The sequence below is a fragment of the Nyctereutes procyonoides genome, unplaced genomic scaffold, assembly GCF_905146905.1.
Source record: "Nyctereutes procyonoides isolate TBG_1078 unplaced genomic scaffold, NYPRO_anot_genome, whole genome shotgun sequence".
NCBI lineage: Eukaryota > Metazoa > Chordata > Mammalia > Carnivora > Canidae > Nyctereutes > Nyctereutes procyonoides.
The window spans coordinates 7082175-7096934 of NW_026575051.1; the positions used below are offsets into that span (position 1 = coordinate 7082175).

The following is a 14760-nucleotide window of genomic DNA, read 5'->3' on the forward strand; positions in this document are numbered from 1 at the left end:
TACAGCTTTAATTCTATGTCCAAATACACAGGATGGCTTTTAAAAGAAAGTTGGGCTGGGGAGGGAATTTGTGTGGCACTGATTTGAATGGGAGGTGTTAGCTGCAGCAAAATCTGTTTTTCTGCTTGGCATTAATTGGTAGTTCCTGTAACTGACAAGGACTCAGATCGGCTTTTTCTTTGGCCTCCTGTTGATAAATCCATTTCTAGAAGATTAAAATCACATCTTAAGGTCTTGGTCATCATCCTTCCTGGAAGAGCAGTTGCAGTAATTGATGGAATTAAAAATGGGCCCTTATTGGGATTGGAAAAACTATAGACTTAAGAAAGTGACATGTAAAAGTCTGTGACTAATCATTAAAGTGTACTTAAAGAGAAGTGTTGACTTCACTACAAACTGGGAGAAGCATGAGCGTAGACCTTACTGTTGATTACTTGCTACAGCCATCTTGTCATGCGCTTTCCCATCAGACCTAAGTAATGTCAACATTCCTGGGAAAGAATTCAGCAAGCACTATAGCCAATCATCTGCAAGTGTGGCTTCCATGGAATATAATTTTTTAAACATAATTTCAGGTTTACAGAAAAGTTATAAGAAGATTACATCAAATTCTCACTTTACTCCCCCGCACCACACCCTGTTCCTCAGATGTTAACATTTTACCATTTTGGTTTTTTCTACTACCTGCCCCCCCCCAACCCCCCTACCGTCCTTGCGTGCGTGCATGAGTGTGTGTGTGTGTGTTTGTGTGTGTGTGTGAGAAATCCATCTCCCTAGCCATTTCAGTAAGTTGCCTGTATAATACTAAAAATTTCAGTGTATAATTCTTAAAGTCAAGGTATTATCTTAGATAGCCACAATACAGTTTGCAAAATTGTGAAGTAAACATTGATGTAACATATAGTTGATTTTCTGGTATGGGGGTTCACAGCATGGACATGGTAAATAATCATTCTTTTAATGAAGAGTGCTGATGAACTAAGTCCATTGAATTGAGGTTAAAATGTTAGACACTTGATCCTCTCATGTCTCAAATATGGGCTAACGACAAATTTCATAGTAATTTTATGCAGAATTCTTTGCCTCTGATTTTCCAGCTGTTTTACAAATGGGATTATTTCTCTTTCCTTCATAAGCATTTTTCTTAAGGCACGTCTCTTCAACCCTCTGCTTACTTGGTAGTACCTGCATCAGCCCTGATACAGCCCTCAGTAATGAATACCTAATTGTACTTATTCAGGAAAATCAATAAATAGGTAGACAGACAAAACTTTGTTTGGGCAAGCTTGATCATCACATGTTAAGTTCTAACTTTAGGTTCATTTAGCCTCATATGAAGAAGAGTAACAATAAGGCACGGAAGTCTTTATTCATAAAGCTGAAGGATTCACCCTGGGAATAATGAGTCAAAAGACTAGATCTTACGTGGAAGAAACTAAGCAATAGGTAGAGAGAGGAACTGAATTAAGCTAATGCTAAATTAGTAACAAAATGGTTTAAAAACAACTCAGCTATTTAATTTTAGCATCTACTTAGTTATGCATTCAAGATAATTTTTTTAAATAGCAAAATATAAATGTTCAAACCATTTTTTCCCTTATATTAAAACTGGGCCACAGCCAACAAGATGACAGTCTCTCGTTGCAAGATTACCATCATTAAGGACTTATTCCCTTTTACAGAGATACTCGTTGTTGTTGTTGAGCACCAGTGGAGTATTAAATACAGTCCATTCTGCCCTGGCAGCCTTGTGTTATTATCCAGATAGGCAAAACAGCTGGACATTAAGAACACTCATAGGAGGGTAGTTGAGGGTCATAGGAGTGAGCTGATGAGTGTAGGAATATTTGTGTTTTTAACAAAAAAACCCCAAAAAACTGAATTAGTATCTCACTCTTCTTTACCCATTTTCCTGCCCTACCCGTAACTCAGTGTTGTTTTTTTGTTTGTTTGTTTTCATAAAGAGCAGCTATTTTCATTCTTCCTGGCAAACTCATGACCAGATCAGGTTTAACCCTTAAGCAAGTCATTCATGCTTTGGAGACCAAGTATGGGGTGGGGGTGGGGGATCCATTATTATTTTAAGACTTCTGGCCTGTTCCTTCCCTCTAGGCTTCTTCAGATACAATCATCAGTAGAAAGAAGTGGCTGTAGTCACATGTACTGTCCAGTTGCTCAGAACAGTTGTATACAGTTGACCCTTAAAAAACACAGGGGTTAGGGGCACTCCCCCCACCACACACAGTTGAAAATCCACATGTAACGTTTGAATCCCCAAAAACTTTACTAATAGCCTACTGTTGACCAGAAGAAGCCTTACCGATAACGTAAACAGTCGGTTGATAACATATTTTGCATGTTACATGTATTACATAGTATATTTTTATGATAAAGCAAGCTAGAGAAAAAGAAAATTTCGTTAACAAAAATCACAGTTCTGTGTATCCAAAAAAAATCTGTGCATAAGTGGACCCTTTTAAATCTGTTAAGGGTCAACTGTAGTTTTATAAGGTATAATTTGAAAACCTCTAGGCTTCATGTAACTGCTAAGTAGAAGACTTAATCCGTATTTTTAGGCAGTTTAATTTCTAAATGAGTGTTATAAGAAACAATGAAAATAGGATGCCTATCTTACACATAGTTACAGAAAAATATATAGATAATTCATGAATTCTCTCAAATTTTCCTTTCTTTGTATAAATGAAAATAAACTGTGTCTGATCTTAGTTTTCCGGAAATACTAGAAAAGATCATAGAACGGAAGTTCAAGACCAGCTTTACCACTTTCAGAGTCTTAAAATTTTGTCATGGACTAAGTGTTGTGGTCAAGGAACAGAAATTAGGAGCCTTAGGCATGTGACTTTTGAGGAAGTATACCTTTTGGGTTTCTTTCTTTTTTTTTTTTTAAAGATTTTATTTATTTATTTATTCATTAGAGACACAGAGAGAGGCAGAGACATAGGCAGAGGAAGAAGCAGTCTCCCTATGGGGAGGCCAGTGCGGGACTCAATCCCAGGACCCTGGGATTATGACCTGAGCCGAAGGCAGACACTCAACCACTGAGCCACCCAGGCACCCCTCTCTTGGGTTGCTTAATCTTGCTTCTCTGTCTCATCTTAATAGTGTTACCTTATTCTATACTGATGCTATAAATGTTATATTTTTTAAAAATCAATGCATTGTAATGTTCATGTTGAACTCGCAAATACCTGAGCAGGTTATAAAAAGGAAAGATTATTCTATCGAGGGTAATTTGTCAGTTACAATGCGTAACTGAAAAAAGCTGTGGGGGAGAAGTAATTTGGTTTAGTTGGGTAGGCAGGAGAGGTCTTGCTGATGGAGAAACTAAAACAAGGAAGTGGTACCAGACCACTAGCTACAAAGGAAAACTACTGGGTTGCTGGTGTGATAGGTTCTGCTGACCAAGCAGCACCTCTATAGGATGGAGCTCCTGGTGATACCCTGTAAGTAAATAGTGCAGTAGGAAGGGCATTTAACCAACCAGGATGATAGCTCCAGTTTTTCAGATGAACACAGAGTGGTTTATGGGCTATCAACCCTCATCTGTGCCTTTTTAAAGAGACCTGGTATATGAACTGTAGGGAGCATCAAGGTAGTTGAGAAGAGGAAACTTTGACTTCTGTCTGTGGGATTCATAAAAAGGCAAGAAAGCATGTTTTACTTTTTCTGACATTAAAAGAAATAAAATTTCATATGAAAATACCTGGCTTTCCTTTTGCTATTGGGGAGAAAATACTTTTTTATATCATCCTATAATAATCAGCAAAGAAACTTTTTTGGACAGTTTCTAAAAATAACATGAGAGGAAATTAAAAATAAAGCTGATTTTATATAAATTAAGAGAACAGTCCACAGAAATTTAGAGTTTGCAGGAATGGGAAGAAAATGGTAGGAGGATTAAGTCTCATAACTAATATTCTAAGAGCAGAGGACAAGTAGGATTATCCACAGAGATGTATCCAGAGAAATAGCACCATTTTATTTAGATAAGATTCTTTTTTTTTAAACGATTTTATTTACTTATTCATAAAGACACAGAGAGAGAGAGGCAGAGACACAGACAGAGGGAGAAGCAGGCTCCATGCTGGGAGCCTGACGTGGGACTCGATCAAGGGTCTCCAGGATCACGCCCAGGGCTGCAGGCAGCGCTAAACCGCTGAGCCACCGAGGCTGCCCCTAGATAAGATTCTAAGTAGAACAGAAAAGGGCATTTGTTTCCATTCCCATACTTGGCCTAGGAACTGCTCCCCTTCCACCATCCCTCTCCCCTCTGAGGCAGCTGGGTCTTTGTATACATAGGAGGTAGCAGAAACTAGTCTTTGTGGTAAGGTACTTTCATGGAAGAGCAGAAGCAGAGTCCTGAGTAATAATCATTGGAGACAGGATAGCAAAGTGGTTAAGAGCAAGGACTCTAGGCCACACACCTTGGGTTCAAATTCTAACTCTTCTTTTTACTAGCTTTGTGTAACCTTTGGCAGTTCACTTAATTTGTGCCTCAGTTTCCTTCCACATTTTATAAGATGGGTAATAATAGTGCCCCCCAAGCCTTGTTATAAAAGCTGAAAGAGTTAATAATACATGTACAGTAGTCTGCCCACAGCCTCCTTTCCACTGATTCCCTTTAAACAGTTTTGGTTACCTGCAGTCAGCTGCAGTCTAGAACCAGACAATTCTACTTTTGACATATCAGCAGAAAGTTACTAGTAGTCTGAGGCTATGTCATAACGTCTACATCATTCATCTCACTTTACTTCATCATGTAGGCATTTTCCGTGTCACATTATCACAAGAAGAAAAGGACAGTATAATTTTAAGAGAGCAAAGGAGACCACATAACTTCTCTTAGAGTATATTATTATAATTGTTTTATTATTATTGTTAATCTCTTAATCTGCCTAATTTATAAATTAAACTTTATCATAGGTATATATGTATAGGGAAAAACGTCATATATATATATATATATATATATATATATATAGGGTTTGGTACTATTCAGTTTCAGGCATTCACTGGGGGTCTTAGAATGTATCTCCTGCAGATAAGATAAGAGGGAACTTCTCTAAAAGCATTCAGAAGGTGCTGGTACAAAATATGTGCTTTGTGTTAGTATTTACTATTGAACTTATGACTGAAGCTTAACTTAAGGAATCTTTTCATCATGTCCACCCTACTGTGATGGTTGCCTTAAAAATGAGCTTGGACAAAAGGTTAGTATGATTGTTTGTATGTCCATACATTTGACCTTCTGGAAATGGCAATATTATAGAAGTGGAGGGCAGATTAGTGTTTGCTGAGGGTTGCCAGGGAGCAAGGGAAGAAAGAAGGAGGTAGGCCTGGCTATAAAAGAACAACCAGAGAGATCCTGTGATGTGTGATGGATATAGTTTGACTATATCCATATGCTATAGATAGCTTGACTGTATCAATATCCATGTCCTATTTGTGATACTGTACTAAAGTTTTGTAAGATGTTAACCATTGGAGAAAACTGAGTGAAGGAGACATGAGATTTCTTTGCATTATTTTTTATAACTACATGTGAACCAATATATCTCAAAACAATTAATGATAAAATGGGCTTGGAAGATTCCTGATAGAAATTGGCAATTAAAGCCCTGTATGTGTCTGAGAGGACAGAGACCAATGTTAAGGTTAATAAACATGATGGAAGGAAAAATTTGAATTAGTTGGGATTAAAGAGGGGGAATGACAAACAATAGCTTTGTTTCCCTAAAAACCCATCACTGGTGGGTATTAGTTGCCAAGTGCCTTTGCTCCTGAGACTGTGAAAGGGTCTATAGTTGAATATGAATTTTGGTAAAGAGAAGAGGGTAGATGAACAAGTTATATGCAGAATGTATTGTGAAAAACAGGCCCTACAGAAGAGAATGTGGGGATGACAAAAGTAAGCCAAAAAAATCATCTGTCTGCATATATACAATGTAATTCTTAAGTTCAAGGGGTACCTTTTCTGACCTTTCTCTGTTCTCTTCTACTTCTTAATCACCCACCAATAGATTATTTATCACTTCCACATTTTGTGTTCATAGCATTCTGTTCATATATTAACTTGCCACTTACTCTCTGCTATACGTTTATTTGTATATATATCTTTCCTTCTGGGTTGCGGTCTCCTTGAGGGAAGAGATCACTACCATAAGCAGATCTCATTTGCCAGTTCAAAGCCCAGTGCCTGGTACACCCTAGGCAATAGTGGCTGTTGTTGTGGCTCTAAATGGTCATTAATCTAAAGGCGTAAATAAAGTAGATCAAGTAAACTGGAAATATTACTGTACTTAATGAGACTGTGATTATTTTTGCAAATGAATTTCCTGGGCTTTTGTTTTATGTTTTTTAATCTGATTTAAAATAACAATTGTAAAGAGTTGAGTGACTTAGCAGTGAAGAGATGTCTTATAGCAATAATTAGCAACAGTATAGTCAGTCAGGAGAGGAAGGGCAATGAAAAAAAGGCCACGAAGCCTTGGGAAAGGAAACAATTGGAGAAATGATTTGTGACCTCTGGGATCAACTTTAGCTACAGAGAATGCCATAAGACTGTAAGAAATCATGGGCTAAAACACTTGGAGCTAGCTCATCTCTTAATGTTTGCATAAGCATCCATTCCTTGCACTGGCATAGATGAACTATATCCTGATGTCCAGTATGTGGCAGGGATGATTACACAGTACTAGCCCTTCTTTACCTGCTCTCACTTGTGCCAGCCCTGCAACCAGGGGGCTGTGTCAAGGTGCTTACTTAAAGTTTTATTTTTTGGTCCTGAATATGTAACAGAGGAGATGTACAATTAAAAATCTCCTTTCTTGGGGATCCCTGGGTGGCGCAGCAGTTTGGCGCCTGCTTTTAGCCCAGGGCACAATCCTGGAGACCCGGGATCGAGTCCCACGTCGGGCTCCCGGTGCGTGGAGCCTGCTTCTCCCTCTGCCTGTGTCTCTGCCTCTCTCTCTCTCTCTCTCTCTCTCTCTCTCTCTCTCTCTCTCTCTCTCTCTGTGACTATCATAAATTAAAAAAAAAATTAAAAAAATCTCCTTTCTTGTAAGTTAAATTGTGACATTAAAAAAAACAGATAAATAGGATCCCTGGGTGGCGCAGCGGTTTGGCGCCTGCCTTTGGCCCAGGACGCGATCCTGGAGACCCGGGATCGAATCCCATATCGGGTTCCCGGTGCATGGAGCCTGCTTCTCCCTCTGCCTATGTCTCTTCCTCTCTCTCTCTCTCTCTCTCTCTGTGACTATCATAAATAAATAAATTAAAAAAAATTAAAAAAAACCAGATAAATAGATAAGAATATAGCATATATTTCACAGGAAAACTAACCAGGAATGTTCAAGCTAGGTCATGTGAAGACAGGAACAAATAAATTGAAGGACATAATGTCTTAGATTAAAAGAGACTCAGACATAGATCCAAATGTAACACATGAAACTTGACTGGACATGCCTTTGAGAACAATGGGGATATTTTAGATATGGATTGAATATTAGATGACATTGGGGGATTATTCTTAATTTTCTTAGGTGTAATATTTTGGTCATAGCAGGAAATGCCTTTATTGTATTAGATATGTGTGTATTAAGTATTTTGATGTGTGCAAATTATTTTCAGATGGTTTAGAGGGGAGCATAAATATGGAGAGGAGAGATAAAACAATGTAACAGATTAACAATTGTTGAATCTGAATGGACTGTGCACAGGTGTTTATTGTACTATTTGAATTTTTCTATGTGTATACAATTTTTCAAAATGAAAAGCTATGTGAGAGCTGAATACTTTCCTCCTGAAGTTGGAAACAAGGCAAACATGTCCTTTTCACTACTCCTATATAGATTTTGCTAGAAGGCCTAGCCAGCACAATAGGCAAGAAAAATAAATGAGGCAGAGTAGAAAGAAGAGTTGAAGAACTCCTTCCTTTGGAACTGTTGGATTCTGATGCCATGATTTTATGTGATTGTTTTATGTAATGGAGAGCTGCTCTCCCCACAGCCCATTAACGTTTCCTACCTGATTCATTGATGAATTCATAATCACTTCTTTCTGGTGTCAAGATGTGCCACCAAAATCAGCTTCCAGCTTCCTCTCCAGCAGGAATCAGATGGGAAAATGGGCCTTGGGGAAGTGAGAAAACTGATTCTAGTCTTTAAAACACGCCTTTGGGACTTGTGGGTACTTCTCTCCCACATGGGTGCTAATTATCATGACTCATGATTTCCATGTTCTGCTGCTCTTTAAGCTGTCTTCTAACCAAAAAAGTCCCTACAGAAAGCAGCTTTTGCATTACTGTCATGACAATCAAAATCAAACCGTTAAATGATACAATTCCCCTCCAAGATTTCTGATGCCTTATGTCTTCTGAGCATATTGATAACAGAGAACCCAAAAGTTCAGATGTACTCCCACAATAGTCAGCTCTACTCATCAGCCACCTCAGGTCTCCAAGACTTGTATTCCCAGCAGGGAGGAAGCATCAGGAGGTCGGTTTTCTGTTTGAGGTTATGATAGTGAAGGAGACCACCCAAGGTATCTCTAATAGCAAAGGAGAGAGCCAGAGAAAGGGGGATAGGATTGGAGCTGGATGGAGAATAGGGGAATTAATGCTTAAGAATAGTATACTTCCTGGCAGTTTGAGAACAGCTGACCTTTAAAATGGTTATTATAAGACATAGCATCGTAGGTGTATTTCAAGCTAGATTGATCTCCATGTCATATATCAAGTATATATGAAGGTATTCTTCACAAAATTGTAATAATCAGCCCCTTCCAAAGACTTGAACTTCTTTCTTTGTCCATGTAATAGCTTTTTAACAGCATGTCATTCCAAAATTGTTCTGGGGCCATTAGGAAAGTAAGAAAGGGGTGGGGGGATGCCAGTTCAACAAAGTGGGGAAACAGTGTATGAGTAATGAGTTTTTCTCTCCTGAAGTGTTTCAGGAGGGAGTGAATTTAATCTCTGCATACACAAAGCAAAGCAGAGAAACAGAGAGAAAGTACCTATAAAACAGATTTTGGGGTTCTCTTTTAAAATACATTTTTCCCAGTGAGAGTGTGGTGTTTTTCATGGACAGAGATTTTAGCAGCTTAAGCTCCTTTTAAAATGGTTGAAGGAGAGACAGCAGTGATGTGTGAGGGTTCATTAATTATTGCTCTTACTGATGTTTGCACAGGCTGTTGGGATCATAAATGTCAATCTGTCAAGAGACTGTGATAGGTTCTAAAAAAACTGATTGAGTGCCTCAAAAGCTGTCATACAGCCTGAGATTAAACAGATTCATCTTTCTTTCATACAAGTGAGGGAAGGTGTGGGTGAAGCGATGAGGAAGGCTTCCCTCTCTTTGTTGCCACTTTGTTTCTCCCACTCTCTTATACTAATTGTGAGTGTTGGCTTATACAGAAGGCTAAGAGCCTGCCTGAGGTGTCAGAAGGCCACAGTCTTGGTTAGCAGCCCTGAGAGTGTGCATGCTTCCAGCTGCACAGTGACGGGAGATTAAGAGAGATTGGGATTCAACTCTGACAGACCTGACACAATTTATTTGGAAAATTTCAGGAGAGAACATGAGTAATAAAGACAAGAACAGTGACAGTAAGGAACGAATGTGAATTTCTGTCAGAGACAAAACAGAATTTTAAAAGCAGTATCTCTGTTTGTTGTCTCTAGTCAAGCTTTCCAGTTAAACTGTATTCCTAAATTGAAAGTCTTACCACTGCTTTCTGCGATTGGCTAGGAAGGTACAATTAGAAGAATTTCTCTCCTCAGAAGATATATTTTTTAAAAATCTCTACTTGTTTCTCTGTCACAAATTAAACAGTAGTTACCTTCAAACTTAAGGAATTGATAGGTGTACTTGGTCTTAGGATTTTCCTTTCTCATGTAATCACATTATGATTCTTGATCAAACTTGCCTTTGACTTAGAAGATCTGATGTGGGCAACCCTGGTGGCGCAGCGGTTTAGCGCCGCCTGCATCCCGGGGTGTGATGCGGAGACCCGGGATCGAGTCCCACATCGGGCTTCCTGCACGGAGCCTGCTTCTCCCTCTGCCTGTGTCTCTGCCTCTCTCTCGCTCTCTCTGACTGAATAAATAAATAAATATTAAAAAAAAAAAAAGAGAGAGAGAAGAAGAAGATGATCTGATGTATCTTTCTCATTCTATTAAACATAAGCAGAGGAAGAGGGGATTTGGTGAATACCGAGAACTGTGAACCCAGCATGGGAGTGTGGCAGCTCTTGCATGGGTATATGCAGACTAGATATATGTTCTCAAGAAAAAGCATACTGGAAAAAATGTGCTTTGTTGGCCATTTATGAAGGACTTTAATTAGAAGTCACTCTTAACTCCTGGGGTGGAGACAGTTTCTAGCTTGCTACTACAGCTCCTCCTGCTGCTAATGAGCATGCTCCTTGCAGGGACGCGTTTCTTCTGACAGTTAAAGCTGCATGTAAGAGTTATTTCTGTTCACCTTTCTCTCTGTTTAACCCTTACTGCCCAAGTTCAGACTATACAAGTAGCCTGTTGGGTGTTTTCTGTTATTGTTAAGGAAGTTAAAAATGCATCAGGGTGACAGGAATGATGTTTGTAGGCCAAAAGTAAGTGAGCAAATATGGACAGTAGATGAAGGTTCTTTTAGTGTTGACTGTTTGGATCTTTTCTTTCTGATAGTTCTTTTTAAATCCACATAAAATTTATAATTGCGTAGTTGAATTATTTAGTTCATTATTAAGCAATTAGAATCCCTGTCCTGGACGTCTGTTTCTCTTATTTAGGTAACTCACTCTATGGCACAAAGTTTCATTAAGTAATTAGCAGAGGAGATTTAAATTTCTTATGCAGACATGATGATGATTGTGTAGACTATTTATTTCATTCGCTACTAATTAAAACACCAAGTTGAATTGTGAAAAAAAATGTCAAAGAATGGTTTGCTTCACCAAAAGGTTATATATAATAGTCACCTCCCTGGGTGGCAGCATGTAGAAGGTGGTAAACAGTTTAGGGGGTTTTCCCCCCTCCCCCTTTGTGGCGGGGAGCATTAGAGGGCACAGGGATTCCTTTCCGTTTAATAGAGTGAAGATTAAATGGGCATGTATTTCAGAGCACAAAAGTTATGGATCTCTTAATGTCTAGGAACAGTTCCTTGATTCTAAAAAAATAACACATTCTGACAAACTTTTCATCTGTGTTGGTTTAGAATCATTGAGGGCTGCTTCTCATGGTTCAGACTTTGTATACATGGATGCTTTGGTCTTAGACTTGTCTGGATGCCTAGACATTGACTCTTCTAGGACTGACTAGGCTAGGGCTGAGTGGTCTTTTAGGAAGGCCACAGCAGTGCAGCTGTTGGCAGCATCAGAAAACTCCCCTAGGACCCACAATTTCTGGAATGTCCTCTACCTCCGGAGTACCAGAACAAATAACTGGGTAGTCTTTATATGAAATGTGCAATGGGGAAAGGGAATTTCAACATGAGATCAGGCAAACTGTTCCTTAGTTTTGTTATTGAATATCTATTGGTTAGACAGGGTAGGGAATTAGAGGAAAAGGCAGGCCTCCTCTAACTTTGGGGGAGTGTCCCATCAAGTGGCTTGTTTGATAATGACTAATGATGATTACGATTATAAAAATATGAATTCTATTTCCTGATTTTAGGAATCCTACATTGAAAATATTTTATGTCACTTGCTTGCTTATTTGAAAATAGCAATGGATACCATTGCCATGCTAAAATAAAAAGGAAAATGGTCTTCTCCTTGTAGCAAAGGTTTGCTTTAGAAATGGGGATGGATGCAAGCAGATACCATGTTTGACAGTTCGGGACAGAGTCATGTGGAAAACAGCTTTGAAGGTGAACTCTGTATTTCTAGACGCATGCTCAGTTCTGTCAGCAGTGTAAATGAAAGAGGCGTAGGTCTGAGTGGTCCTTTTTTACATGAGAGACATGCTGGCATCCTGTCAAAGCCCTCTGGATTTTAACAATATTAATAATACAAAGGCTTCCTCCCCTTCCTGTATGGACTCCTCTCTATCTCTTTACCCACCCCATACCCCAGGGTTGGGAGATAATTTCTCCACATTTAGGACCTTGTCTCAGAACAGACAGCATTTTATGGCTCTTCCTCTAGAATTTTCTCTTGTTACAAAAAAAAAAAAGATATGTCTAAATAGAGTTATTAATACAAATTGAGCCATTGCTGGTTTGTGAAAAAGGACCTCCCCCCGAGAGCACTGTGGCTTATACAAGGTGAATTCCTTTTGGCTGGCTGCTTTGTAATGATTTACATTTAGATTGTTGCTTGTTGCTGTCGTAGGGGAATGAGCCCTGTCTGTGGCTACCTCAGTCATCACACCGATTGGGTTTGGACAGCTTTGCTCAGCAGAGCTGGGAAATAGGCTGAACTTGCTTTCAATTGTTTTCATCAAAGGCCTTGTTTAGTTGGTTTGTATTGGGGGAAAATGTCATGTAGGACTAGAGGAACTAAATGAAATGAAAAATGAAGTTTACAGTTGCTAAGAATGGTGCACACCTTCCATAAGCCAGTGTGCAGTGTGGGGGGCAGGGGTGGGGTGGGGCCAGTGTATAAACGTGTTTGGGGACTAAACTGTCGATGGTGTCTCTGGTGTAATGAGACAGTGATTTGTTATTTTTGGTGTAAGGTGTAACAGTAGTAGATGGCAATATAGTGGGCGAGACGATTGTAAACCACAGGCCGTCGGTTGGGGCACTGCAGGTTTCACGGGTTAGATTGTTATTTGATATTTGATCTTGGACTAAGAAGAACAACCAAAGGGAAGGACACACAAAAACAATGAAACTCAGAACCAAAAGAAGAGAAGCAGAAAATTGGATGAATGTGTCTGTACAGATGTGGTGGTGGGTAGGGATCGATAAGGGTGGACAGAGGAGCTAGATGAAGTGAGTGTCTTGGTGCTGCGTGTCTTCAACAGATTTTTTCATTTTATATATAAGACCTAATTACAACCCCACTATATAACCACCACTTTAACCTCTCAATATCCTATAGTACAGCCACCACTCCTAACACAAACACACTCCCCACAACAATTAATACTTAATATTTCAAATCCCACCCCTTTATCCCAAATATCTTCTAAAACAATATCTTCACATACCCTTCTACATCATATATATCTCTTCCACCCCTTCTTACCTAATTCCCTTCTTTCTATACTTTCCTTTTCCACCCCCTCACCCTCGCCGTAACTCATTCTCCTTCCGACTCACAAGCACACACAGACTCGCTCGTCCCAAACCAACCCCCCCACCCCCTCAACAACCCACTCAAATAATCACCAAAACCCATTACTTCACTACCCCCCTTCCCCTCATACTTCTCCACCTCACCTCTATATACCATTCTACCTTTCTATTATACCATACCAACCAATCTTCAACTCCCCATCTCCTACCCCACCCTCCTCCACCTATCCTCTCCCCACTCCAACTCCTCTCCCTCTAAACTCGGTAAAAACCTCCTCTATCTTCTACTCTTTCAACCAACCTCTTTCCCCCATTAACTTTTAGCACTTTCAACCCCCCCTTCAGCCCCTTTCGAACAACTACCTCCTGAGCTCCTCCCCCCCCTCAACCTCCTCGCGAAAATTGAGAGCTATTAAAGGGTTTTGAACAGGAAAGTAGAGTAATTCTAAGCTTGATTTTTGACAGAATCACTTGGCTTTAGAGAACAAGCAGTAGGGGCAGGGCGGGTGGTCAGGGAGACTGATTAAAAGGCTATTATACTAGGCTAGATGTGAGATGGTGATTACTCTGACCAGCGTGGTGGTGGTGGTAGTGAGGGGGGGGGGTAAGAAGTAATGGGATCTGGATCTGTTTTTGAAGAAAATCATTTAGGAGACTCCCTTCTGGAGAGGGTTTAGCACAACCCCCTTTGGAACCTTGGCAAGAGGTGCATCTTCAGTATGCAGTGGCAGCAAGTCCAAGAATACAGAGTCCCCAGGTGTTTTTTGTTTGTTTGTTTTGTTTTATTTTGTTTTGTTTTGAAGGCAAGAGTTATTTACAGCTTGCCTATGTCAGGAACTTTATTGCATTTTAGTTACTTTATTAAGGTTCTACAAAACACAAGTTGTCACACATTGTACCTCCTCTGCCTGCCAGTTTGGCACCAGTGTTAGGTTGTGGTACAGAGAGCTGCTTCTGGAACACTCCACAATAGAGGTCACGAGATAGCTTGCTTGTGAATAAGCAGGGATGTTCCTTCACTCTGAGTAAAGTTGAAATTTTCAACTTTGGAATCTGATTCTGGGATGCCTGGGTGGCTCAGCAGTTAAGCGTCTGCCCTAAGTGCAAGGTGTGATTCTGGAGTCTAGGGATCGAGTCCCACATAGGGCTCCCTGCATGGAGCCCTGCTTCTCCCTCTGCTTGTGTCTCTGCCTCTTCTCTCTCTCTCTCTCTCTCTGTCTCTTTCTTTCTCGGTCTCTCATGAATAAATAAATAAAATCTGTAAAAAAAATCTGATTCTGAAGTGTTTTGTTACATTAAGGAGTAGAAACATGAATATTTTTACTAGAACATATTATGGAACACCCTTCAAACACTGCATCGGATACAGAATTGTGCTAAGCATGGTGATAAAAAGAAATATTAGACTTAATCCTTCTTCTAAAGAATTACAGTCTACTTGAGGACAAGCAAATATCTAGGAAGTGGTAAACCAGCACAAACAGTAAGCAGCTAGGGCCCAAAG

At 39.7% G+C, this 14760-nt stretch overlaps 1 protein-coding gene across 1 annotated transcript in view; it reads left to right on the forward strand.

Moving 5' to 3' along the window:
• The window catches only part of ZFAND3 (zinc finger AN1-type containing 3), a 330560-nt gene that overhangs the window by 283082 nt on the left and 32718 nt on the right, over positions 1 to 14760 (forward strand). The gene's annotated exons all lie outside the window — the stretch shown is intronic.